Consider the following 25012-nt stretch of genomic DNA (forward strand, 5'->3'; position numbering starts at 1 on the left):
ATGAGCTCACCTAGGCTGTGATTAGTGTTGGGGTCTGTGAGAACAGAAGCATCTGTGCTCACTCTCCATGTAGGATCCCACAGCCGCTGGACACGGATGCTCTCTCAAAGGGAAAAATCCTACAGCAGGCTGCTTCATAGGGTGAAAACAGAGATTCAAATGAGTCAGAGGTAGAGATGCTACGACCCTGACTCTTCCCAGTGAGCTTGTGGACTGATCCCACACAGAGTAACAAACGGTGTTGGCAGAGACCCCTGCAAGCTGTCACCATCTCTGCTGGACAAGTGGGATAGGAAAGGGGAACTGGGTGGGCTGCTTTGTCACGTTGTCTGTATCAGACAGTCTGCACCAAGCAGACTGTGTTCACATTGTGCGGAGACCCAGCTGGTCTAAGGAGGGTCAAACTTCAGTTAATTATAGCTTAGTATGAAGCCCAGAATAAACTGCCCTATCATGCTACACTCAGCAAGACCTAGCCCCAGGCCCTGCCTGCCCCCCAGGGAGAATATGATAGGACTGCTAGTCATTACCTGGGGCTGGAATGCAGAGACAAAGGACTATGGACCCTAAACAAAGTTTCTTTTTCTGCCTTGTGATAAAGCCCACCATGGAGCATTGTGGCATAGCTCACCTCAAAACATTTGCATCAGATGTCTCTAGTCCCATGAAGCCTCCAAGACACCAAACATGCCTCTTGTGCAATGGCGTCTTAAGTGGAAAACTGCCTCCTAGTTTTGACTGAGGGCTGTGCAATGCCAGGGTTAGTGCCAAGCTGGCCACAGGGGAATTAGCTTACAGCTTTCAGCTTACAGCTAGAATACCCATGGTAGGGGGAGTATGGTCATTTCTGGAGAATGCAGTTCCTGATTCAGCACTGCCCAATGCCCCTTTGTACCAGCTACCTGGAGCAACAGAGCCACAGGCTAGGTGTGAGGACCATACTTGACCCTCAGGAATATGCCCAGGCAAGGGGCCTCTATGCTTAGAGCCCTGCATGGATACAAAATTTGTATCCGCATCCAATCCGCAAACATGTTCTGCGGATATAAAGCGGATATCCACAGATTTGCAGGGCTCTAGATATAAAATGTGGATCCGTATCCATCCCACAATCTGCAAACATGGTCTGCGGTTATCTGCCAATTTGCCGAGTTCTATCTATGTTCAAGTGCCTCTGCTGCCAGGGAGGGGGGTTCCCCAGTGGGGCAGAGGTAACTGAATGAGGGAAGAGGGCTGAGTGAGGGTAGAATGGCACATGGACAGGGCAGTACTACACCCCAGATTCTGCAACCAGCAGGGCAAAAACTGGAGCAGCACCTGAACGAGGAGGCTCAAGCTGTCTCCATTCTATCCCATGGCTTTAAATGGGAATTAATGGAGGGAGGGAGGTGAGGGAGACACACACACACACGTCTCTCCTCTTCAGTGCTCAGAAATCTAGGGCTGAGAGCACACAGCAAACTCACAGTGACCAGGGCTATTCTCAGGTGTGATCCCCTGGATGTTCAATACATATGTCAAATCGTGGCAGTAAGAGCACCTCTCCCTAGACTTGGGGCAAACAGAGCTGAGGCAAAGTGCACAACTCTGGGCCACAGGCTTGGACAGGAGACAGAAAAACAAAAGGAAATGCAAATAAGGAAAGTGAGAAAGAGGAACAAAGGGAGAATGAGTTAAAAGGAGCAGCTCCAGGAGCAAAAGCTTGACCCTAAAGAAAGGAACGCCTCCTGAGATATTGGGACTTAGCTCCTAACAGTCAGAGCTGTTGGGTAGCACAGCAGACTACTCAGCACCCATCACCCAGAGCTTCCAGACTGGTCCATGAGAGTAGTGAACGCTGCAGTCAGGGATGGGACAGATGCTGGGGCCAGTCCCAATGATGCATGTGGTCTGTTTTCTTACCCCCTGCTCATGAGTGCATTTTGCCAGTAGAATGTCTGACCGATGAGAGTATGATGTCTGCCAAGGGGATTAATTGGTGCGTTTTTAAGTGGCTGAGGAGCCCAATTTTCCCACAGAAGTGACAGGTGTAATCTTGAAGGACACAGTTGTTGGCTGGAGCGTTGTGCCCTTTCTTTCCTCTTTTGTTGCTTCTCTGCCTCATGAGCACATCTGTTCCCCTCAAAGTGAGCTGTGGCTTGGTGTATGGTGTGGCGCCACCATGTTCTGTTCCACACCGAGTCCTCCCAGTTTGTTGGGTTGCTGCCTCCTTTTTTAAGGTGTACTTCCAGTATGTCTGAAGCACTTCTGCTGCCCCCCGTGAGCCCTTCTTCCTTGACTTAACTGAGAGAAGAGTACTTGCTTCAGGAGGAGCATGTCATGCATACGGACACAGTGGCCAGCCCAGCAGAGTTGGTGTTTCATGACCTGCGCGTCTATACTGATGGTGATGGCTGCAGAGAGAACGCTGACGTTAGTGTGTCCATCTCCCCAGCTGATCCCGAGAATCCTCCTGCCGCAGCGCTGTTGGAACCACTCCAGCCGCTTGAGATGTCGTCGATAGGTTACCCAGGTCTCACACCCATAGAGAAGGGTGGGGATGACAACTGCCTTGTAAACCAAGATCTTGGTGCCTGTTTGCAGATCCCTATAACTGAAGACTCATTTGAGTAGTCTTCCAGAGGATGGGCTGGCACAGCGGATCCTGTATTCGATTTCTGTGTCAATGCTGGCTGTTTGGGAGAGGTGACTGCCACGGTATGGAAAATGGCCCACATTTTCCAGGAGTTGTCAGCTGATGGTGATTTATGGAGTACGAAGAGTAGTTTGTGCAGGTGAAGGCTGGTAGAGTAGCTTGTTTTTCCCCCAAATGTTGAGAGAGAGACCCAAGCTGTGATAGGCATCTGTAAAAAGTTTTAGGGTACTTTGCAGGTCATCCTCTGTGTGTACAAGAATGACAGAGCCATCTGCACCCTGAAGCAGTGATGCCAATTCTCATGATCTTAGATTTTGTTAGGAGATGTTGACCATCCATACAATACTCAGTCCTGATTCCACCAGGAAGGTGGTCATGGCTGAGAATCAGGATCATGGCAGGGTAAATGGAGACGAGTGTTGGAGCAATGACATAAACCTGCTTGACACCAGTGCAAATGATGAATGGTTCGGTCTCTGAGCCGTTGCATAGAATGGTGGCAGTCATCCCACCATGGAATAGTCTGATGATGGAAATAAATTTCTGTGGACAGCCAAACCTACACATCACTTTCCATAGAGCATCACGACTGATAGAGTCAAAGGCCTTGGTGAGATTGATGAATGCCATGAACAGTTCCTGATGTTGCTCTCTGCACTTCTCCTGAATCTATCGTGCCATGAAGATCATGCCAGTTGTGCCTCAGGATGGCCTGAAGCCACACTGTGATTCAGAGAGGAGTTCCTCAGCAAGGGGGAGAAGGTGATGTAGTAGGATCCAGGCAAGGATGTACGCTACGATGGAGAGGAGGGCAATACCTCTGTAGTTCCCACACAAAGATTTATCCCCTTTCTTGCATATTGTAACAATGTTGGCGTTCTTAATGTCAGGTGGAATTTCTTCACAGGTCCAGATTTTGTCAAGGAGTTTGCAAAGTTTGTGCTGGTGCATTGTTCCACCAGCTTTAAAAACCTCAGCTGGGATGCCGCCTGGGCCTGGTATCTTGTGATTTTTTCATCTGAGTAATGGCACATTGGACTTCCTCAGAAGATGGGTGATCAGCAAGGTGTTCCGTTGCTGAGCATTGTGGAATAAACTTGATGGTGTCTTCAGAGACCATGGATTCACAGTTTAGTAGGCTTTCAAAGCGCTCCTTCCAGCATTGTTTAATGGCCACATTGTCATTGAGAAGGGTGGAGCCATCCTACGAACATAAGGGGTTGGGCCTTTGGAGCTCAGCCCATATATAGCTTTTGTTGCTTGAAAGAACCTTCTCATGTCATCCTGGTCTACGAAACCCTGGATCTCAGAGGCCTTCTCTTACCACCTCTTATTTTTGATGTCACATAGCCTCCTTTGGACTTCGGCTTTGAGCAGGTGACAAGCCTCATGTTTTTATTGATTAGAGGAATTGTTTTGCCAGTTACAGAATGCAGTTCTTTTCTGTTGAATTAATGCTAGGATTTCCTCATTGTTTTCATCAAACCAGTCTTGGTGCCGATGAGTGGAATATCCTATAGTTTCAGCACATGCACTGTGAATGATATTTTTAAGTTGATCCCAGTGCTCTTGAACGTCAATGATGTTATCAGGCAAGTTAGAGAGTTTCTCAGAGAGGTGTTGCTGGAACATCTTGCAGCTGGCTTGGTCTTGAAGTGCTTTGACATTGTACCGCTTTCACTTAGCCTTTGTGTGTTTGCAGTGTGGTGGAGCTGCACGTACATGACTGATCTTACTAATAGACGGTCTGTCCAAGAGTAACCCGTATCTCTTATGGCTGGTTTTATACAGACATCGGCATAATCTTGAGCTCTGACTATAACATAGTCAAGGTGGTGCCAGTGTTTGGACCAAGGATGTTTCCAGGTGGTCTTAAATTTGTTACTCTGCCTAAAGATGGTATTTATGATGAGCAGGTCATGCTCTACACATTTGCTGAGGAGGAGAATACCATTGGGGTTTACATTTCCCACCCCTTCTTTGCCTATTGTGCCACTCCAGAGTTGGGAGTCCCATCTGGCACTGAAATCTTCCAGGAGGATGAGTTTGTCTGCCTTAGGTGTGGCTGTGAGAACGGCATCGAGAGCACCATAAAATTGCTCCTTGTTGTCTCTCTCATCATCAAGTGTTGGGGCGCATGCACTGATGACTGTGGCATGTTGGTTGTTGCTGAGTTTGAGCTGAAGAGTCATGAGACATTCGTTGACCCCCCACAGGAATCTCCAAAAGATGACTGGCAATCTTATTTTTGATGGCAAAGACAATCCCATGAATGCATCTCTCTTCTGGTGGCTTTCCTTTCCAAAAGAAGGTGTAGCCACCTTCATCCTCTTAAATGGCCCTCATCGGCCTGGCGGGTCTCACTCAGAGCTGCAATGTCAATATTGAGTCTTGCCAGTAGTCTGGCAATTATGGCAGTTCTTTTGGGGCATTCGCTGTGCAGAGAGTCCATAAGGGTGCAGACATTCCAGGTGGTGAAATTCATTCTTATATCTCATTTCGGCTGCGGAGCTGAGTGATCCCACTGGATGCAACCATCCAGTCAGAAGAGTGAGAGACAGCCTATGTTTGGGGCACCTTTTCTAGCCCCCTCCCCATTTGGGGTAAGCAGAGGGGATCCTAAAAAGGCCTGCTCAGTCACAGCCGCTGCTGCTAAAATGCACTTCTGTCTCATCTGTCGCACAGCTGCCACCTGCTTGCAGATTTGTGACCGAAGACTCCCAGAAATCACTACTCCTGTCTTCACCACCATCCACCCTTCGATGCAAGGCTTTGTGTGGGTGTGAGCCCTTTGGCAGAGGCCTGCATGTGAAATCTTTTAACGTGGGGAAACTGGTACGCAGGCAGTGACATGACACTTGACAGAAGGAAAACCCTGACTCAGTGGCAAGGAGATCCAAGGCAACCAGGGACCTCCCTCCTTCTGCAGCCCTCATCAGCCTTCACAGCCACAGAGTACTCAAAGGTCCTCTATATGCCCCTGATCCACCATTGGGATCCTGTGAAGTTTGGACTGCAGTTAGTCAGGAGCCTTGCCTCAGACGTGCTCGCCAAGGGGGACCCTACCAGGAGTATGAAAGCTCCGGTTGAACCTGATTCCAATTAACACCACAGGACTCTGCACACCAAGTGTTTTCAAGTAAGGATGAAGCTACCATGGTGTTAGCACGGTCCATCATGCTGCATTCGCAGGGAGCACTTAACTCAGCCAGTCCCTGACAAGTTCAGCTCTGTGTTTAACACAGATGCCAGAGGGTTTGCAATAGGCAAAAGGTTCTTCCCATGTCTTAGTCTAACTGTGTTTGAAAATATGGTAACAAGACCCCCTCAAATCCTCAGCTGTGCCTGACACAATGAGATGGGTGGGACATAAAAGTGGATGAACATCATCCTTGCAGCTTCCTAATCATGGGGCCAATCCAGTCCTTGGCACAATTTAGAGCAGCTTCAGGGCTGCTTTAAGGTGCACCCAGCTAGTGGTCCCTTTGAGTTAATCTGGAAGCTGGGGCATGCTGGAGAGCAGCAGCACTCTAGCCACACCCTGTTCCCCTCAGTGAAAAAATGCTCCCCTCATCAAGAGCCAGGAAAGAGATTCTTTACACCAACATCCAATTATATCAGCTTTCAGTTGCCAGAGTAGAACAAATCAGCTGGAAGGGGCCCCTAAATGCTCTAAAGTGACCAGGGCCCTACAACTCAATATCTTAATGCAGGGGAGAAATGCCAACCAATACTATAGGGTCTAATACCCCCACGGATAGGGACAGTGGATAACTCCCACTAACCCTATTGGAGTTTATTCCCTCTCAATGCTGGTTACTGCTGGGGTTAACTCCTAATACCCTAATAGGACGCAATTACCCCTTGGTGGGGTAGACATGACCCCTCACTAGTGCACATGGAGGACAAGCGAGGCCCCACCCTCTGGGGTCTCTTTATGACAGTACCACTATCTCCTTCTGTGCACAAGGGAGAAACATCAGCCAGTCGGGAAGAGTCTGTTCTCCCTCTGAAGGTAGCAAGGTAGAAGTAATCCCTTCAGAGAGGATGAGAGACTATGACTGAGGCGCCATGTCTGTGGCTCAGGACCAAGGCGTGGAATGGACGTACACGTTGGGGAATTGGTGCATGCTCCACACATAACCAATGCTCTGCCCTGTATCCAGCAGCAATTGGCCCCAATTATGGGCCTGCCCTGCACAGAGCGTGACATTCCTGAGATCTGGGCAGCTCCCAGCTATACATGAAACCAGAAAAGCCAGTTTGTATTCAAATTTCTTGCAAGTGTATTGCTTTAAAAAGCTTCCCAAGCAAAGTCCCAGAGCAGGACTAGCTGTGTAGGCGCTGCTTTTCACTCATCATTGCACAGCACGGACCTCCTGCTCAGCCTTCGTCTACAGAAGCTCACCAAGAAGATCGCGCCACTAATACGTGGTCATGTGCAAGAGCAACTGCCCTTTGAGGGAACTACAGCAGAACCAGGATGAGGGAGATTCTGTCCCCAACTCCAAACTCTACAGGGCAGCTACATGCTGCGGCACACTGACATTAAAAGGGTGATGCAAGGGGCCAAGGAAAAATTCCCCCAGCCCAGGCGGAGTATATACGCTTTGCAAGTCATCCTATGCTGCCCCTTTGCAGGCTACAATGTAGGCGGTGTGCTGGGAGCAAGCCCTAAAGGATTCTGGGCTGCCCAGTAGCTCACAATTAGCCTGAGACAGGCCACCATAAGTTAGAGCAGCTACAGACAGTGTGTTATAGGGTATTGGACTAGGACTCAAGCAACCTGAGTTCTATTCCCAGCTCACTTTCTATGGATGTGTTGTCATGGCCAGTCTGGGGTGACTGCTCACTTTCTGTGAGTGTGGTGCCATCTCTGGTTGGGGCAGAGGTGCTAAATTTCTGGGGGCTGGTGCCATGGGTAAGAGGGGTTCTACCACACAGGTAATGTTATAGGAGTCACAACAATCTATCCTTTTCTTGCCCATGCTTAGTTCAGAAGAGACTTCACCTTCCTGCGTCACATTTTGTTCCCTGTCCATCACATATGGATATTTTTTCCTTTACTGCAGAAATGCAGCTCTTTCCTCCCAGAGGAAATTAGCAGCCATGGGGACAAAAACAGGAAGAAAGGAATCAACTTCCTGCTTGCCCTGGAGACATCCCTGATCTACTCTGTGTACACCAGCACTAAGCAGTGCAAACTGGCTGGGGAATCAGCAGCCAGTGCCAAGGCTTGTATTGGGAATGCCCCTGGTCTTCTTGGCCCTGGCCAGTACTCATTTGTACAGCAACACTCATATACTTCACACGATGTAAAGAAAAAAATAAGCCAATAAATATTAGGGCTGTCAATTAATCGCCGTTAACTCACACGATTAACACCAAAAAATTAATTGTGATTAATCGCAGTTTTAATTGCGCTGTTAAACAATAGAATACCAATTGAAATTTATTAAATATTTTGGATGTTTTTCTACATTGTCAAACATATTGATGTCAGTTACAACAATACAACACACAATACGAAGTGTAAAGTGCTCACTTTATATTATTTTTATTACAAATATTTACACTGTAAAAATGATAAAGAAATAGTATTTTTCAATTCACCTCATACAAGTACTATAGTGCAATCTCTTTATCATGAAAGTGCAACTTACAAATGTAAGTTTTTTTAATTATATAACTGCACTCAAAAACAAAACAATGTAAAACTTCAGAGCCTACAAGTCCACTCAGTCTTACTTCTTGTTCAGCCAATCGCTAAGACAAACAAGTTTGGTTACATTTACAGGGGGATAATGCTGCCCACTTCTTATTTACGTCACCTGAAACTGAGAAGAGACATTCACATGGCACTTTAGTAGCTGGCATTGCAAGGTATTTACGTGCCAGATATGCTAAAAAAAATTGTATGCCTCTTCATGCTTTGGCCACCATTCCAGAGGACATGCTTCCATGCTGACGACGCTTGTTAAAAATATAATGCATTAATTAAATTTGTGACTGAACTCCTCGGGGGAGAACTATATGTCTCCTGCTCTGTTTTTTACCCTCACTCTGCCATATATTTCATGTTATAGCAGTCTCGGATGATGACCCAGCACATTATTCATTATAAGAACACTTTCACTGCAGATTTGACAAAATGCAAAGAAAGTACCAATGTGAGATTTCTAAAGATAGCTACAGCACTTGACCCAAGAGTTAAGAATCTGAAGTGCCTTCCAAAATCTGAGAGGGATGTGGTGTGGAGCACGCTTTCAGAAGTCTTAAAAGAGCAATATTCTGATGCAGAAACTACAGAACCTGAACCACCAAAAAAGAAAATCAGCCTTCTGCTGGTTGCATCTGACTCAGATGATGAAAATGAACATGCATTGGTCTGCACTGCTTTGGATCATTATTGAGCAGAACCCATCATCAGCATGGATGCATGTCCTCTGGAATGATGATTGAAGCATGAAAGGGCATATGAATATTTAGCGCATCTGGCACGTAAATACCTTGCAACGCCAGCTACAACGATGCCATGTGAACGCCTGTTCTCACTTTTAGGTGACAGAAGCAGGCAGCATTATCTCCTGAAAACGTAAACAAACTTGTTTGTCTGAGCGATTGACTGAAGTAGACTGAGTGGACTCATAGGCTCTAAAGTTTTCCATTGTTTCATTTTTGAATGCAGGTATTTTTTGTACATAATTCTACATTTGTAAGTTGCACTTTCATGATAAAGAAATTGCACTATAGTACTTGTATTAAGTGAATTGAAAAATACTATTTATTTTATTTTTACAGTGCAAATATTCATAATAAAAAGTAAAGTGAGCACTGTACACTTTGTATTCTGTGTTGTAATAGAAATCAATATATTTGAAAATGTGGAAAACATCCACAAATATAATATAAATATAAATAGTATTAAAAATATATACATATAAAAATATAAATAGTATTTTATTATTGTTTAATCGCAATTAGTTTTTTTTAATCGCGCAATTAATCGCGACTAATATTTTTTAATCGCTTGACAGCCCTAATAAATATAGAAGGCCCCACTTGTATGCTGGGGCAGGGAGGGTAGAGTAGCTACAGTCTCCATGAGCATGAAGGAAGTAGATACCAAAGAAGGGGAAGAATTATTTAGGATTATGCACAGGGAACAACCAGCTGTAATGGGAGTATGAACCTTCAGACTGGATATCAGGGAAACTCCCTGACACGGAGAAATATCAAGCTGTGGAGTCTGCTCCCCAAGGAAAGGCTGGAGGTCCCTTTGCTTGACTACTCAGACTTACTTTGGAGATTGTTCTGCCTAATGGGAGACGTTAGCATGCCATGGATTCTGCCCCACACCGTTTATTTTGCCCTTCACTGGAATCAGGCAGGTTAGTGCAAATTAATTTCTCATGACTCCCATGTTCCAAGGCCACGAGCATGCCATCTAGGGGACTTAGCTAACTGCACTCAATATGCGTTCCCCATTTGTGTAGAGTGCCAGTAGCATGAAAATATTCTCATCTCAATGATATTGTCTGCAATCTGTGGAGAGAAACAGCGCCAGGACTGGACTAGTGAGCTCATGGGGCCTGTCTCACTCACTTTTCAGTGACTCTGAGAATATTATCAATAGCCAAGGACTCCTCAAGGCTGCCATCCTAGCAGCCAGGCTGCATTCGGGTCCAAACACATTTCTTCCTGAATCCAAGATCCATCTGAAGATCTTAGACTCCATCCTCAGCTAGGCTGAGTTTACACTTGCTACCCCGAGGAGAACAGGATGAGGGGGTGACTCAAAGCCATCTTTCTGCCTCCCCAGTCCTGGACTGGCTAAAGGCCAAAATGGCTCCCACTGTAACTTCGAGCAACCTCAGGTCTCTGTCCTTCAAGCTATGTGCTCCATCAAGCCCTGTGTCAAGTGTTATCCTCAGCTGCCGTGTTAGAGCAGCTAGCAGAAAGGCTGCAGATTGAGCTTTTTCTTTCCTGAGCATGAGGCAGAGTGAGGAGCTGGACTGCCCTTGTGACACCCCCACATACTAGTGGGCAGGGAACAGGTCCTCTGAATGGGACCACTGAAGCTCCCTAGCTATCCCAGCTTCTGCCCAAGCAGCACCCAATACGCACCCAGTGAGCTGAACCTGTCTGAAAGTTAAGAGTCCTGAGAATGCATGTGTGCACTGCAGGATAAGACAGATTCTTGAAGGGAGGATGTCTTAGCACAGAGCCAGGCTGCTGCCTGCTGATCACCTGCCTTGAAAGCCCACAACATACCCATGAGTTACTAAGCAGGACAGACACTAAACTCCAGCCCAAGTGTGCAGAGTCCAGGCTTGCTCACAACTACACTGAGGCATTCCTGGGAACAGGGGTTGTCTGCCGTCTCTCCCACTAGTGTCCACCAGGGGCTCTTGCCAGCTAAGGGAGATGCACTGGACTAATCCCACCAAAACTATTTGGGGGATGTGCACGTCTCAGTATAGACTCTGTTGAGATTTCCCCATTGAGCCCCACACAATTGTGAAAATGTCCTGGAACTGTCACACATCCCCTCCTTTAACCAGGCCAAATTCCAAATAGAAGAACATTACTGGCTGCACCCAGAAGCAGGTCTGCAGCCTTAGTGCAACTGCAAACTCCAGCATTCCCAAGCGTGGGTCCCACTCCCACAGCAAGTAGCCAAGGGCCTTAGTGCCTGAATTCACTTCCCCCAGCATCCTGCTCCAGTCAGTGCTTTCCACACGGAATTTGCTCCACCATCACCTCACTTTACTCTGGGATCATCCCCAGGGCCCAAGAGGAAATGCAGCCAGACTGGATGCCTGCAACAAGTATCTGCCATTGAATTTCCATCTCCAGACAGTGTGGCTGGACAGACCCTGGGCCTGCTAGAGATCAGGCTCCGCTCTCAGCGCACCAGGTCCCAGCCCAAGCTGTTTACCCGGTTTTAGGTTACAAAGAGCGGTGGGCTCAACTGCCTTCTCACTCTGTCGGATCAGTAACGGTTTGGCGGCAGTAACTCGACTCTGGCTCTCGGGCCCGGCCTTTGGGGTTACAAACTCACACGTACATCACCGCTCGTCGCCCAGCCCCTGTCCCGTCCCCCAGCCCGGGCAGCATGCACCGCACCCCGCGGACGGGAGCGCCCAATCCCTCAGCGACCCAGGAGACTCCGGCCTCTAGGCCGAGCCAAGCCGGAGCTCAGTCCTGAGGGAGCTCGCCCCACCCGGGGGCGCGGGCCCGTCAGCAGCCGCCTGCCCCCCACAACCCCCAGGGAACCCGCCAGCCGGGGGCTCCTGGGCGGGGCGCGGCGCCGCCTCGGGCCGCCCTCCCGGCAGGTGGCCGGCGGCGGGGCCCGCAGCTCACGTGCGCGCCAGGCCGAGGGGCGGCGGTGGCGAGCGCTGCCCTCGCTGGAGCCGGGCTCAGGCGGCTCCTCGGGGCAGCACCAAGCCCGGCGCCCGAGCGGCTGCCCGCCCGGCGAAGCTGGGTCCGGGGCTGCCGCCGTGCCAAAGCGCCTCTCCCTGCCTGGGCCCAGCGGCCGGCCCGCGGCCGCACCCCCTGCCCCCATCCGAGCGCCCCGGGGCCGCTCCCCCGCGGCGGCGCCCACCCGGCCCCCAGCGCCGGCCCCCGCCCGGGCCCCAGCGCCGGGCAGCCACACTCACCGGGCAGCCGTCTCGGCTCCGCGCCGGGCCCGCCCAGCAGCGAGCGACAGATCCAGCGATCGGGCCGCCCCGGTGCGGCTAAGGGGCCCCCGCTCGCAAACTCGCCCAGAGCAGGCAGCGCAGACTCCGCCCCCGTGCCAGGGGCCGGCCGGCCGGCAACGCCATTCACAGCCCGAGCATGCAAATAGGAGCTGCGAGCCGCGCCGCGCCCGGCAGCCGGCGCCCGGCAGAGGAACTGCTCCGTGCGCCCGCGGCTCCGCCACGCAGCCCCATGCCCTTCCCGCTGGGGTGGTGGCCGCCGGCCGCGGCTCGCTATCTGCGCTGAGTCACGGCGCAGGAATGCTGCTGGCGGCGGCGCGGGTCAGCTGCCCCCCTGAGCCCAGCGGAAGCGGCTCAGCCGGGCAGCCCCTCACCCAGCCAGGGAGGTGCCCGCTGCCTTCAGCCGGCCGTTCCCCATAGCCCGAGGGGAACTCCCAGTCCAGAAATGTCCACACTTGCGGTTATTCCGGAGCAGTTGCTCCACTTCAGCTTCACACCCCCGTTTAGTACAGAGTAACTTTCATTGTGCAGGCAAGCCCTAAATAATCCGGTGCTACCTTATCCTCTTGCCCCTGTCCAGTGTTATTCCACCCTATGCCTTGGAGATCTGCCCAGTGTACCCCCCTGCAAGACCACTACATACCCGTGTACCCTTGGTTGAGAACCACTGGACTAGAGGATGGGAAAACTGCCCCAGGACCAGAAGGATGTGAAAGGTCCCAAGATAGCAAAATCTTCTGGGTAAGCAAAGGCCATCCTTACTCTGTGGTAACTGCTCCTGGTGGGAAAATGTACCGGTTGCAGTTTGTGCCACCACACCAGCCATGCTTCACAAAGCCCTATATAGCTTTGGAGAAGGGGCGCTGAGCTCAGTGAAGACTTACATCAAGGACTGCTCTTACTACATCAGTGCAATTCGGATTAACCGAAGCCTCATCCCTTGATTTTGGGGGAGCAGCTATCATTCAGTCCTTTCACAGATCCTGCTACTGTCTCTACACCTAATATGCGTTGTCTTTTGAGCTTCTGCCACACAGGTAAACTAGTACTATCACTCAAGCTAAACTTTTACATCAAGATGCTATTCCCTGTGGACAACTCAGTCGGGGGCTTTGTTACACTTGTCTGTGCTGTAACTAACCATTAGACCAGGCTCTGCTCTCAGAGCCAAGGAGAGAACCCAGGAATGCCAATACCCAGCATTCTAGTGCTAGTTCACAAATAGCAGATAAAGTGTATGCTGAAGCTCATATGGGCTGCTTCTCATCAAGGACAAAAATACGCTTTCCCTCATCCCCACCTGAACATCCTGAGTTCCAATACTGCTCATGGTCAGAGAAAAAGAAGTATATGCAAATTAGTGTGCGGCCATTGGGAAAAGTGTTTCAATCATTTTATATTGCAAAATATTGTACTGAGAGATGAATGTAGATGTTGTGTCTGTTTCAGTGTTGCAGATTTTAGCGTTTGTGTTTCGATTAATGGGAGCTGCCCCTTTCAGCATGGGGTGAGACACACAAGGATTGTGAAAGAGGCCGCACGCAGTGTGGGAGAGATGTTGCTTGTGTAAACTCGGAAGAGGTCAGAACTAGATTTAATAAACGTATCTTCCCAGAAATACTCAAGGGTGTCATATTAGCACTTAGAGGCACTGGATGCCTCAGGATGATACTAATGGGCTTCAGAGCCTTTTCCCTGTAGGTCAGCAGTCTGAAAGCAGCCCAGCTCAGCTTGAATTACGTTGTTCCTCTCTAATGGGTGTTTGGTGGCCCTGATGCAAGATAAATTTGGGGTGAGGGTGTCTCAGCTACAGCTCCCACATGACACTCTTACCCCCACACTTTGAACTAATTGGCAGAGAGACCAAGAACTGGATAGGCCACAGAGACTGACTGGTTTCAGAGCAGCAGCCGTGTTAGTCTGTATCTGCAAAAAGAACAGGAGTACTTGTGGCACCTTAGAGACTAACAAATTTATTTCAGCATAAGCTTTCGTGAGCTACAGCTCACTTCATCGGATACATGCAGTGGAAAATACAGTGGGGAGATTTTATATACACAGAACATGAAACAATGGGTGTTACCATACACACTGTAATGAGACCGATCAGGTAAGGTGAGCTATTACCAGCAGGAGAGGGGGAAAAAAAACAACCTTTTGTAGTGATAATCAAGGTGAGCCATTTCCAGCAGTTGACAAGAATGTGTGAGGGAGAGGGCGGGGGGAGGGGAGAAACAAACATGGGGAAATAGTTTTACTTTGTGTAATGACCCATCCACTCCCAGTCTTTATTCAAGCCTAAGTTAAATTGTATCCAGTTTGCAAATTAATTCCAATTCAGCAGTCTCTCTTTGGAGTCTGTTTCTGAAGTTTTTTGTTGAAAAAAGGTTTTTTGTTTTGCCACTTTTTGGTCTGTAATCGAGTGACCAGAGAGATTGAAGTGTTCTCTGACTGGTTTTTGAATGTTACAATTCTTGACGTCCTGATTTGTGTCCATTTATTCTTTTACATAGAGACTGTCCAGTTTGGCCAATGTACATGGCAGAGGGGCATTGCTGGCACATGATGGCATATATCACATTGGTAGATGTGCAGGTGAATGAGCCTCTGATAGTGTGGTTGATGTGATTATGCCCTATGAGGGTGTCCCCTGAATAGATATGTGGACACAGTTAGCAACAGGCTTTTTTGCAAGGATAGGTTCCTGGGTTAGTGTTTTTGTTGTGTGGTGTGTGGTTGCTGGGGAGTATTTGCTTCAGGTTGGGGGGCTGTCTGTAAGCAAGGATTTGCCTGTCTCCCAAGATCTGCGGGAGTGATAGGTCGTCCTTCAGGATAGGTTGTAAATCCTTGATGATGCGTTGGAGAGGTTTTAGTTGGGGGCTGAAGGTGATGGCTAGTGGCATTCTGTTATTTTCTTTGTTGGGCCTGTCCTGTAGTAGGTAACTTCTGGGTACTCTTCTGGCTCTGTCAGTCTGTTTCTTCACTTCAGCAGGTGGGTATTGTAGTTGTAAGAAAGCTTGATAGAGATCTCGTACGTGTTTGTCTCTGTCTGAGGGGTTGGAGCAAATGCGGTTGTATCGTAGAGCTTGGCTGTAGACAATGGATCGTGTGGTGTGGTCAGGGTGAAAACTGGAGACATGTAGGTAGGAATAGCGGTCAGTAGGTTTCCGATATAGGGTGGTGTTTATGTGACCATCGCTTATTAGCACCGTAGTGTCCAGGAAGTGGATCTCTTGTGTGGACTGGTCCAGGCTGAGGTTGATGATGGGATGGAAATTGTTGAAATTGTGGTGGAATTCCTCAAGGGCTTCTTTTCCATGGGTCCAGATGATGAAGATGTCATCAGTGTAGCGCAAGTAGAGTAGGGGCATTAGAACAACACTTCCTCAGCTCTCATCCCCTAAGTCAGCCATAAAGATGTTGGCATACTGTGAGGCCATGTGGGTACCCATAGCAGTGCCGCTGTTTTGAAGGTATACATTGTCCCCAAATGTGAAATAGTTATGGGTGAGGACAAAGTCACAAAGTTCAGCCACCAGGTTTGCTGTGACATTATCAGGGATACTGTTCCTGACGGCTTGTAGTCCATCTTTGTGTGGAATGTTGGTGTAGAGGGCTTCTACATTCATAGTGGCTAGGATGGTGTTTTCAGGAAGATCACCGATGGATTGTAGTTTCCTCAGGAAGTCAGTGGTATCTTGAAGATAGCTGGGAGTGCTGGTAGCGTAGGGCCTGAGGAGGGAGTCTACATAGCCAGACAATCCTGCTGTCAGGGTGCCAATGCCTGAGATGTTGGGGCATCCAGGATTTCCAGGTTTATGGATTTGGGTAGCAGATAGAATAGCCCTGGTCGGGATTCTAGGGGTGTGTCTGTGCGGATTTGTTCTTGTGCTTTTTCAGGGAGTTTCTTGAGCAGATGGTGTTGTTTCTTTTGGTAACCCTCAGTGGGATCAGAGGGTAATGGCTTGTAGAATGTGGTATTAGAGAGCTGCCTAGCAGCCTCTTGTTCATAGTCCGACCTATTCATGATGATGACAGCACCTCCTTTGTCAGCCTTTTTTATTATAATGTCAGAGTTGTTTCTGAGGCTGTGGATGGCATTGTGTTCTGCACGGCTGAGGTTATGGGGCAAGTGATGCTGCTTTTCCACAATTTCAGCCCGTGCATGTCAGCGGAAGCACGCTATGTAGAAGTCCAGTCTGTTGTTTCGACCTTCAGGAGGAGTCCACCCAGAATCCTTCTTTTTGTCGTGTTGGTAGGAAGGTCTCTGTGGGTTAGTATGTTGTTCAGAGGTGTGTTGGAAATATTCCTTGAGTCGGAGACGTTGAAAATAGGATTCTAGGTCACCACAGAACTGTATCGTGTTTGTGGGGGTGGAGGGACAGAAGGAGAGGCCCCGAGATAGGACAGAGTCTTCTGCTGGGCTAAGAGTATAACTGGATAGATTAACAATATTGCTGGGTGGGTTAAGGGAACCACTGTTGTGGCCCCTTGTGGCATGTAATAGTTTAGATAGCTTAGTGTCCTTTTTCTTTTGTAGAGAAGCAAAGTGTGAATTGTAAATGGCTTGTCTAGTTTTTGTAAAGTCCAGCCACAAGGAAGTTTGTGTGTAAGGTTGGTTTTTTATGAGTGTATCCAGTTTTGAGAGCCCATTCTTAATCTTTTCCTGTTTGCTGTATAGGATGTTGATCAGGTGGTTCTGCAGTTTCTTTGAGAGTGCGTTTGAGACTGACTGTTATCCCATAACCTAGGCTGGCAAGGTAGTGAGTAGGGAAACCTAACCCTGGTGCTGCTCTGTAGATAACCTGAAAGCTTCATTCACCAGGGCTGCCTTTCACCTGTAAGAAATCCACACCATTTTTTAAAATGTGTTTTTACTGTTATATGCAAATTATTCCATTTTATAATGTTAATATATGTCACATAGAATCTCAGGGTTGGAAGGGACCTCAGGAGGTCATCTAGTCCAACCCCCTTGCTCAAAGCAGGGCCAATCCCCAATTTTTGCACCAGATCCCTAAATGGCCCCCTCAAGGATTGAACTCACAACCCTGAGTTTAGCAGGCCAATGCTCAAACCCCTGAGCTATTCCTCCCCAAAATTTGACAGCTATGTCCTTCACACTCTGTTTCATAGTTGTCCTATTTCCAATTCTCCAGCCCCTGTTACCTGCCCATTGTTATCCACCCCTCAGCTCTTCATGTTCTGGATCCCTTGTTTTTCCTCTCTCCATTCCTTGGCACTTCATTAACACTTTCTCTACTCTCCCTATGATGGCCGTGCCATTAGCCCACCCTCTGCTCCCAATTTTCCAGCACTATGTTATTTTTTTCTGTTGTTTTAAATTTATACCATTTTTATTCTGGAGTTCTTCCACCCCACCTTCAGAATTGCTGCCTTGTTTGCAGCGTTACTGCTTCCTGCTTTTCACCTTAATCATCTGAATTACAAAATGCAGTTGAGAAAGAAGGAGTGTGGGGGCTGCCCGGGAACCACACTCCCAAGGAAGAATTAGCTCATCTGCACCACACCCACCCCAACACATTCCTACTCACACCCATATCAACAGGGAAATCAGTGTATACTGGGAGAGTGCTTAAAAGAGGTCGCTGCAGAGAATGACTATCTGTCTATCCACAGCCCCTCTCATTGGTCATGGTGTGAGCACAGCAATAGCCTCTGCTGCTAGTTGCTGCTGCAGAGGGCTGGGCTTACTCAAGGCACAGACTGACCATTCTCAAAGCTCCTTTCTACTGAAGCAATTCAACAATTGCAGATTATTTCCAGATGCTCCAACCACACAAACCAGGCAAAGAAATTGTCCAGTAACAGAAATAAAAGAGATGAGTCCACAGGCCCTTCAGCATCTCCCAAAAGAGCAATTTGGAGCCAGCATATGGTTCAGAGACACTGCTGCTCTTTCTTAGCCTCCACCCACCAGCACATGGAAGTTTAATATGAGACAAATAATTTTCTTTCACTGAAATATTATCCTCACCCTCATACTTTCCCATAGTATACACTACCCTCTCCATCACTGCTGGCCTACAGGCTCTCACCATGTACAATTACATTTTCCCTGTCCCTTTCACAGATCGGTATGCCAGTTTGTGGATCTCTCTGATGAGATGATTTAAGACCAAGCCCTGCAATCATTTGTTGGACCAGTACTGGAGAAACACCTGTAGATAACTGGTAGCTCAATTGCTGGTTTTAGCAATGGCTGCTTGCTCTGTCCCTTTTCTGGTCTCTGAGCATACCTCTCCTACTCTGTGAATGAAATGGACCCAAGCACATTTCTCTGTACTAACGTTCACAGAGTAGGAGAATTACAAGATCTCACCCTGAAACAGGTAAGAGCAAGGGGCCAAACACCTGAGGTGAGGAGAGATCTATATAAACCGCTACCAAAACAGAACGTTCCACTGCACATATGTCTTTCCCCTTGGAGAGGATAAGAGAACAAACAACACTTGACATGTGAGTCATATTGCTTAATGCATTACTGAATGGTGTTCATGTGCTGTGGGGATGAGCGGGGCACAAGAACGTGTATAGAATACAACAGAATATATCAGGTATCTGGTGGTCCTGTAAGGCAGATCATTCCCAGGGCTATCCTTCTAAGTCAGCTGTTTGCAAACAGTCTGGATTAAATTTGATTAGAACATTCTATTTTCCCATTGGCCAGAGGATAACAAATGGCATGATAATGCAGAATGGATTATGTGCTTTGTGTGGAGCAAAGTAATGTGCTTAACGTTTCTCTCCTTTAGGAATTCTTTACATTCCATTGATGTGGACTGAGCTCCATTGTCAGAATGCAGTTGTTTTGGACTCTGCTGAAAATTAAGAACTCGATAACTTTTGAAATGGAAAGTTACTTGTGACCATTTGCCAAAGTAATCAGTTACAGCAATAGTATAATGGTATGTTTGCCACTGGTGCTGTCTCCCATGGTCCTACTATATCAGTAGCAACCTACTCTCATGAGAATCAGGTAAAGGAACTATGCAATGGTGTCATGTGATACAGCTGTTTAGTTATGCATATAGCAAATACTATAGGATATTGTAACATTCTTGGCCTGGAAGTCCTTCCCTCACTAGCAGTAGCTATCTATCAGAGTAGTTTCTGAGTACCTCCCAATAAACCAAAAAAAAAAAAAACCAAAACAAAACAAAAAAACCACAACAATCTCCTTTCCCAGCAGGTAGGAGACAGAGCTTGATTTATGTATTTCTTTGATTTATTTTGTTGAATTGTATGTGTGTATAAAAATTATTGAAGGAAAGCAAAGGTGAAGAAATGGACTTTGCATTTAATGCTGAATGTTGTGAGGCCTGATGTCTCTTATGCATTGCAGGAGATGGCTCCACAGTCTAAGTCCAACTCCTGTGAAAGTGACATCTTCTGAATTCCTGACCCCTTGCTCTTGGCTGACAGTTTAATTGTTTCAATGGGACACAGCTGTCATGGTCATGGAGGGAGCAACATCTCTCAAGTGCCCACATCCTGTCCTATAGGGGTCTTTGAACATGAGGGCAGAGACCTTGAATGGAGTTCTGTGCACTGAGCAGCCAGTGCAGAAGATTGGAGCACCTCAGTGATGCAATCATAGTGACAGGTCTTGCTGAGCAGACAACTGCTGGATTTGGTACCATCTGGGGATTTTTCAGGGTGTCTGGCTTTTTTAATTCTGAAAGGAACTCAGCACAGTAATGGGTGTGGTATAAAGACTGGACTAAACTAGAATAGAGAGGCAGAGGACAGCATAGGACTATAAGTATCTCTATATTAGTTGCATATTTTGATCTGTATCCAAAGTGTGATTTAGGTGCTTGATTTCTAAGATGGCGTATTAGGTCCTGTCTACACTAGGAGATACTACCAGTACAGTTATACTTACATAACTAACTGGCAAAACCCTTTAATGTGGATGCAGTTATATTAATATAAAATTGCTTATACTGGTGTAGCTTATGTCATTTCAGATAACTGGCATAGCTATACTTATACCAGTATAGATTATGCCTGTATAACCTTTCTACACTAGAGGGGTTGGCAGCATAGCTATGTTGGTAAAAAAAATCACCCCCTTAATGGCTATAGCAGTAAAAATGTTAGGTGTAGACAAGGTCTTAATCTGGCAAAAGGGAGGGAAACCCCCTTCCTCGCTGCTTAGACAGTTTAAACAACCTCACTTACAGAGGAGACACAGCCCTCAGGCTCATGATTACAACCCATTAAGACTGAATAAGTCCAGTCAACAACACAAGAAAGCAGCCATCACAGGGACATCCTCTGCTGGAGGCTCTTGCAGGCACCATGAGAGTTCACACCTGGGCCATGAAACAAAGAAAAGAATTGAACAAAGTGATCATGGACTCCCTCTGGAACAACAAGGCCTCTCTTCTACTTAGGAGATATTCAGGCCTTGTCTACCCAGGAAAGATATTTTGGTATAACATAGGGTGTGAATTCAAAGTGAAAAAGTTATATCAGCATAACCTACTGTTTAGACACTCTTATTCTGGTTTGAATGCCCTTTTTTGGTTTAGTTTAGGTCACTTGGGAAGGGATTTAACAAAAAAAAAAAAAACACACCACACTCTGTGCTAGTTGAGAGGTTATACCTGTATACAATGCCCTGACTATGAGGACCGAGACTTTGAACTCAATTCACTATTTTATTGGTAGACAGTGGAGGATGGGTGTGCTCTGCTTGCGGTAGCCAGTGTTGCTGAGATGCATGCAGCATTCTGTGCTAACTGGATTTTCCTAGGTGCTGAAGCTTTCATGACCAGATATATTGCATTGCTGTAGTCCACCTGAGAGGTGACGAAGGTATGAATAACTGAGGCTGGGTCACTGTACACAAAGAAGTGATGGGGTCTTTTGCTCAGATTCAGCTTCAGCCAGCTGTTCTTCATCCATGAGCTGATCTTGTCCACCAAGCCATCTTGGTGGTAATAGTATGGTCATATATGGTGAATAGGTAGAACTATGTGTCATCTGCATATTTCTGGCACTTGAATTCATGTCATCTGACCAGTTCAGCTATGGGCTTCATGTAGATGTTGAATAGAGAGAGACTCAATCCTTGTGGGATTCTACAAGTATGGTCTAGTGGTAGAAGAGCAGTTTCCTGTCACTACTGTGACAAAGTTCCTCCTCTGCCTTGGTGGGTCCTGCGCTTTTTGGCAGATTTACTCACCTCAGAGGTTCACGGCAGCCCTCAGTTTGGCCACTTCTGCTAGAAGCTCAAACCTGCCGTTCACTCAGCTAACTTCATCACTGGCCAGCATGGGGGAAATGGCAAACAATTGCCACAGACTCTGTTGTCCCACCTAGTGGGTCAGGGACAGGCCAGATCCCTTTCCAAATTAGGCCTTCTCTTCTGGTGTTGCTCAAAGAACATGTCAACTCCTCCTATGTCCAATCAGGAGTTGGCAGGATGGGGGGAACCCAGGCCCACCCTCTACACCAGGTTCCAGGCCAGGGCCCTGTGGATAGCAGCTGTCTACGTCTCCTGTATCAGCTGCATGACAGCTACAACACCCTGGGCTACTTTCCCATGGCCTTCCCCTTCTTTATCCTCATCACAGGATCTTCCTTCTGAAGCCTGATCACACTTGTACTCCTCAGTCCTCCAGCAGCACACCTTCTCACTCCCTGTTCCTTGCATGTCCCCCACTAATTGATGGGAGGACCTTTTTAAACCAGGTGTCCTGATTAGTCTGCCTGCCATGATTGATTCTAGTATGTTCTTAATTGGCGCCAGGTGTCTTAATTAGCTTGCCTGTCTTAATTGGTTCTAGCAGGTTCCTGATTGCTCTAGCACAGCCCCTGCTCTGGTCACTCAGGCAACAGAAAACAATTCATCCAGTGGCCAGTATATTTACCTTCTACCAGACTCCTGTACCCCATTAATCGGGGTTTATCACACTACTCATTGGGTGGGTCCCGCTAGGAAGGACTCAACCCATTTTAGTGCATTACCATTGTGATCTGCCACCTCTCAGTCAAGACAGCAACCCATTTCATGGTTGACAGTGTTGAATGTTGCAGACGGGTCCAGCAGAGTGAAAATGGATGTCTGCCCCCTGTCAGGAGGAGATCATTCATCAATGCCACTCAGGCAGTTTCAGGTCCATGACTGGCATGTTAGGCTGCAGCAGCCCTAAAGCACAGTGGGGTTATTCCCAGCAGGTCTAACTTCCATCCCCTTCACTTCGCTTTCTTTTCAAGAGCTATGAATTGTGTATGCTGGCCTGGGGGTTACCAATAACCAAACTGCTCTTTTAACACCAAGTACGTTGATTTAAGGACAAAAGCAATGCAGAGAAAACATAGTAAAACAATCAAGGGTCTAGAGCAGGGGTGACCAAATTGTGGCTTGCAAGCCACAAGCGGCTCTTTTACTATTAAAGTGCGGCTCATAAGCCCCCTACGGCTCCCAATTCTCTGCCTACTAGGCTGGGGGCGTGGGGAGAGCTCAGGACCTCTGCCTTGCGGTGGCATGTGGGATAGAGACTTCTGTCTGTTGGGGAGGAGGAGTCTCAGAGCTCCCAGCAGGTGTGCTCTGGCTGAGGCTCTTGAACTTCCAAAGATTGCCGCATGCTGCTCAGAGGGCCAGTAAGCTTGGCCACCCCGGTCTAGAGTCATGTTGCTTTTCCCAAAGGATTCTCATTTTCCACATGGGGATCTCTGATAGGTTCCAAAATCTTTCAGACCCTTCTGTACGGGTTTGCATGCTTGGTTAACAGCTCATTAATGAAAATATTGAAAAGTACTGGATCCAAGACAGACCCCTTTAGGACTCCAGTAGATAAGTATTCCCAGTATGACAGTGAAGCATTAATAATTACTTTCTGAGTACAGTCTTTCAACTAGTTGTGCACCCAACCTTATAGTAATTTCATCTAGACCAATTTCCCTAGTTTGCCTATGAAGATGTCATGTGGGACCGTCAAAAGCTTTACTAAAAAAATCAAGAAAAATCATGTCTAAAGCTATTCACTAGGCCAATAACCCTACTAAAGAAGGATATTAGGTTGGTTTGGCATGATTTATTCTAGATAAATCCATGTTGGCTATTCCTTATAGCCCTATTATTCGCTAAGTGCTTACAAATTGATTGTTTAATAACTTGTTCTAGTATCTTTCCAGATATTAAAATTAGGCTGGCTGGTCTATAATTCCCCGGGTTCTCTTTTTTCTCCTTTTTAAAGATAAGTGCTATGTTTGCCCTTCTCCAGTCCTTTGGGACCTCACCTATCTAGGACATTCATAAAGTTAATGCAATAGTCCCCAAACATACTGCATGTGGATGGATGTAATATCTGTCATAGCTAGAACCAGTATATTCAGGATGGGTTTTTTTAGTGCTGGTTGGATTATTGCATGTTTGAAGGAGGAAGGGAAGATCCCTTCGCTGAATGAGGTGTTGGCTATTCCAGTCAGGAATGGCACAAGCTGCTCATGATTCGCTTTTACAAGCCAGTAGGGGCATGAGTCACATGCATATATCTCGGGTCAAGAACTTTGTGATGAGTGAATGTACTCTGGGAATGCAAGCAGGCTGTTGGTTGGTGGGTGCAGGTAGGGCAGAGCCAGGCTGTTTGAGAAAGCTTCCTGAATGTGTGTGATCTTTTCAGCACAGTAGGATGTGAGTTCTTTGTAATGCTTGGCACTCAGCTTTAATGCAGGTTGTTGGCACTCAGGATTGATGAAATGATTTACCATCCTGGATAGCTCCTTGGGGCGGGATTTGGCAGTTTCAGTGGATGATGGTGAGAAGGTTCTCTTGACCTATAATACACCCTCAGTGTAGGCTTGGAGGAATTAATTCAATCCTATCTATATCAGCCTTCGTTCTATGCTGTTATATTCTAGTTCACATACCCCATACCATCACTACCCCAATTGGAAGGCCTATTAGTGGTCTCTACTCTGGTAAAAACATTCCATACCAGAGGATTGTGATGGGGTATAAGTGATCAGTCCCTGTATGAACTCCTTTACTGGGCAGAAAGGAGGAGACTAGTCCTTAGAGACTGCCAGGACTGGAGAGAAACGCTGGAGGCTGTGGCTCATGAGGCTACCAGACAGTGGAACTGACAGCGGTGCCTCCCAGGTGGTGGAAGCCATAAAAGGGAAACAGAAGATGGAAAATGAGAGAGAGATTTCCTGAGAAGGGAGAAGAGCTGCTTTTTTGTCTCCTCCTAGCCTAGGAATCTGCTGATTGAAGCCCCAGGTAGGGAAGACGAACAACTGGAGACTTTTTGCCTGGTGTGTGCTGTGAAGAACTGTCACTGGAAGAGTTGGGTTTTGTTTGTTTTCTCCAGCATACAGTTTAAACCAAAGAGTAAATCTCTAGCTCTTAAGGTAGGGGTGTGCAAACTTATTGGCCAGAGGGGCACAAGTGGGTGGGGAAATTGCATGCAGGGCCATGAATGTAGGGCTGGGGCAGGGGTGCGGGAGAGAGTGCAGTGTGCAGGAAGGGGCTCAGGGCAAGGAGTTGGGGCAGAGGAGGAGTGCGGGGTGTACAAGGGGGCTCAGGGAAGGGGGTTGGGGTGCAGGAGGGGGTGCGGAGTGCAGGAGGGGGTTGGGGTGCAGGCAGGGTGAGGCAGGGGACTCAGGGCAGGGAGTTGGGGTGCAGGAAGGGTTCAGA

At 47.6% G+C, this 25012-nt stretch overlaps 1 protein-coding gene and 1 long non-coding RNA gene across 7 annotated transcripts in view; one reads left to right on the top strand and one right to left on the bottom strand.

Moving 5' to 3' along the window:
* Positions 1–12420, bottom strand: part of RHBDF1 (rhomboid 5 homolog 1) — a 112612-nt gene extending 100192 nt beyond the window's left edge. For 2 of the 5 annotated variants that reach the window (XM_075132832.1, XM_075132831.1), the window contains exon 1: positions 12298–12417. The gene's annotated coding sequence lies outside the window, so the exon portion shown is untranslated. Of the gene's footprint in view, positions 1–12297 lie in introns of all 5 variants that reach the window. The other 3 variants (XM_075132833.1, XM_075132834.1, XM_048868216.2) reach the window with 3 other exon arrangements.
* A 283-nt stretch (positions 12421–12703) lies between these two features.
* LOC142073343 (uncharacterized) lies at positions 12704–23537 on the top strand. Of its 2 annotated transcripts, XR_012670167.1 has the most exons (3): positions 12704–13917; positions 19113–19336; positions 19703–23537. It is a non-coding gene; the product is annotated as an uncharacterized LOC142073343 (long non-coding RNA). The 2 variants fall into 2 exon arrangements; XR_012670166.1 differs by having other exon boundaries at positions 19113–23537.
* Positions 23538–25012: the final 1475 nt, after the last annotated feature.

The sequence above is a fragment of the Caretta caretta genome, chromosome 10 (genome assembly GCF_965140235.1).
Source record: "Caretta caretta isolate rCarCar2 chromosome 10, rCarCar1.hap1, whole genome shotgun sequence".
Classification (NCBI taxonomy): Eukaryota; Metazoa; Chordata; order Testudines; family Cheloniidae; genus Caretta; species Caretta caretta.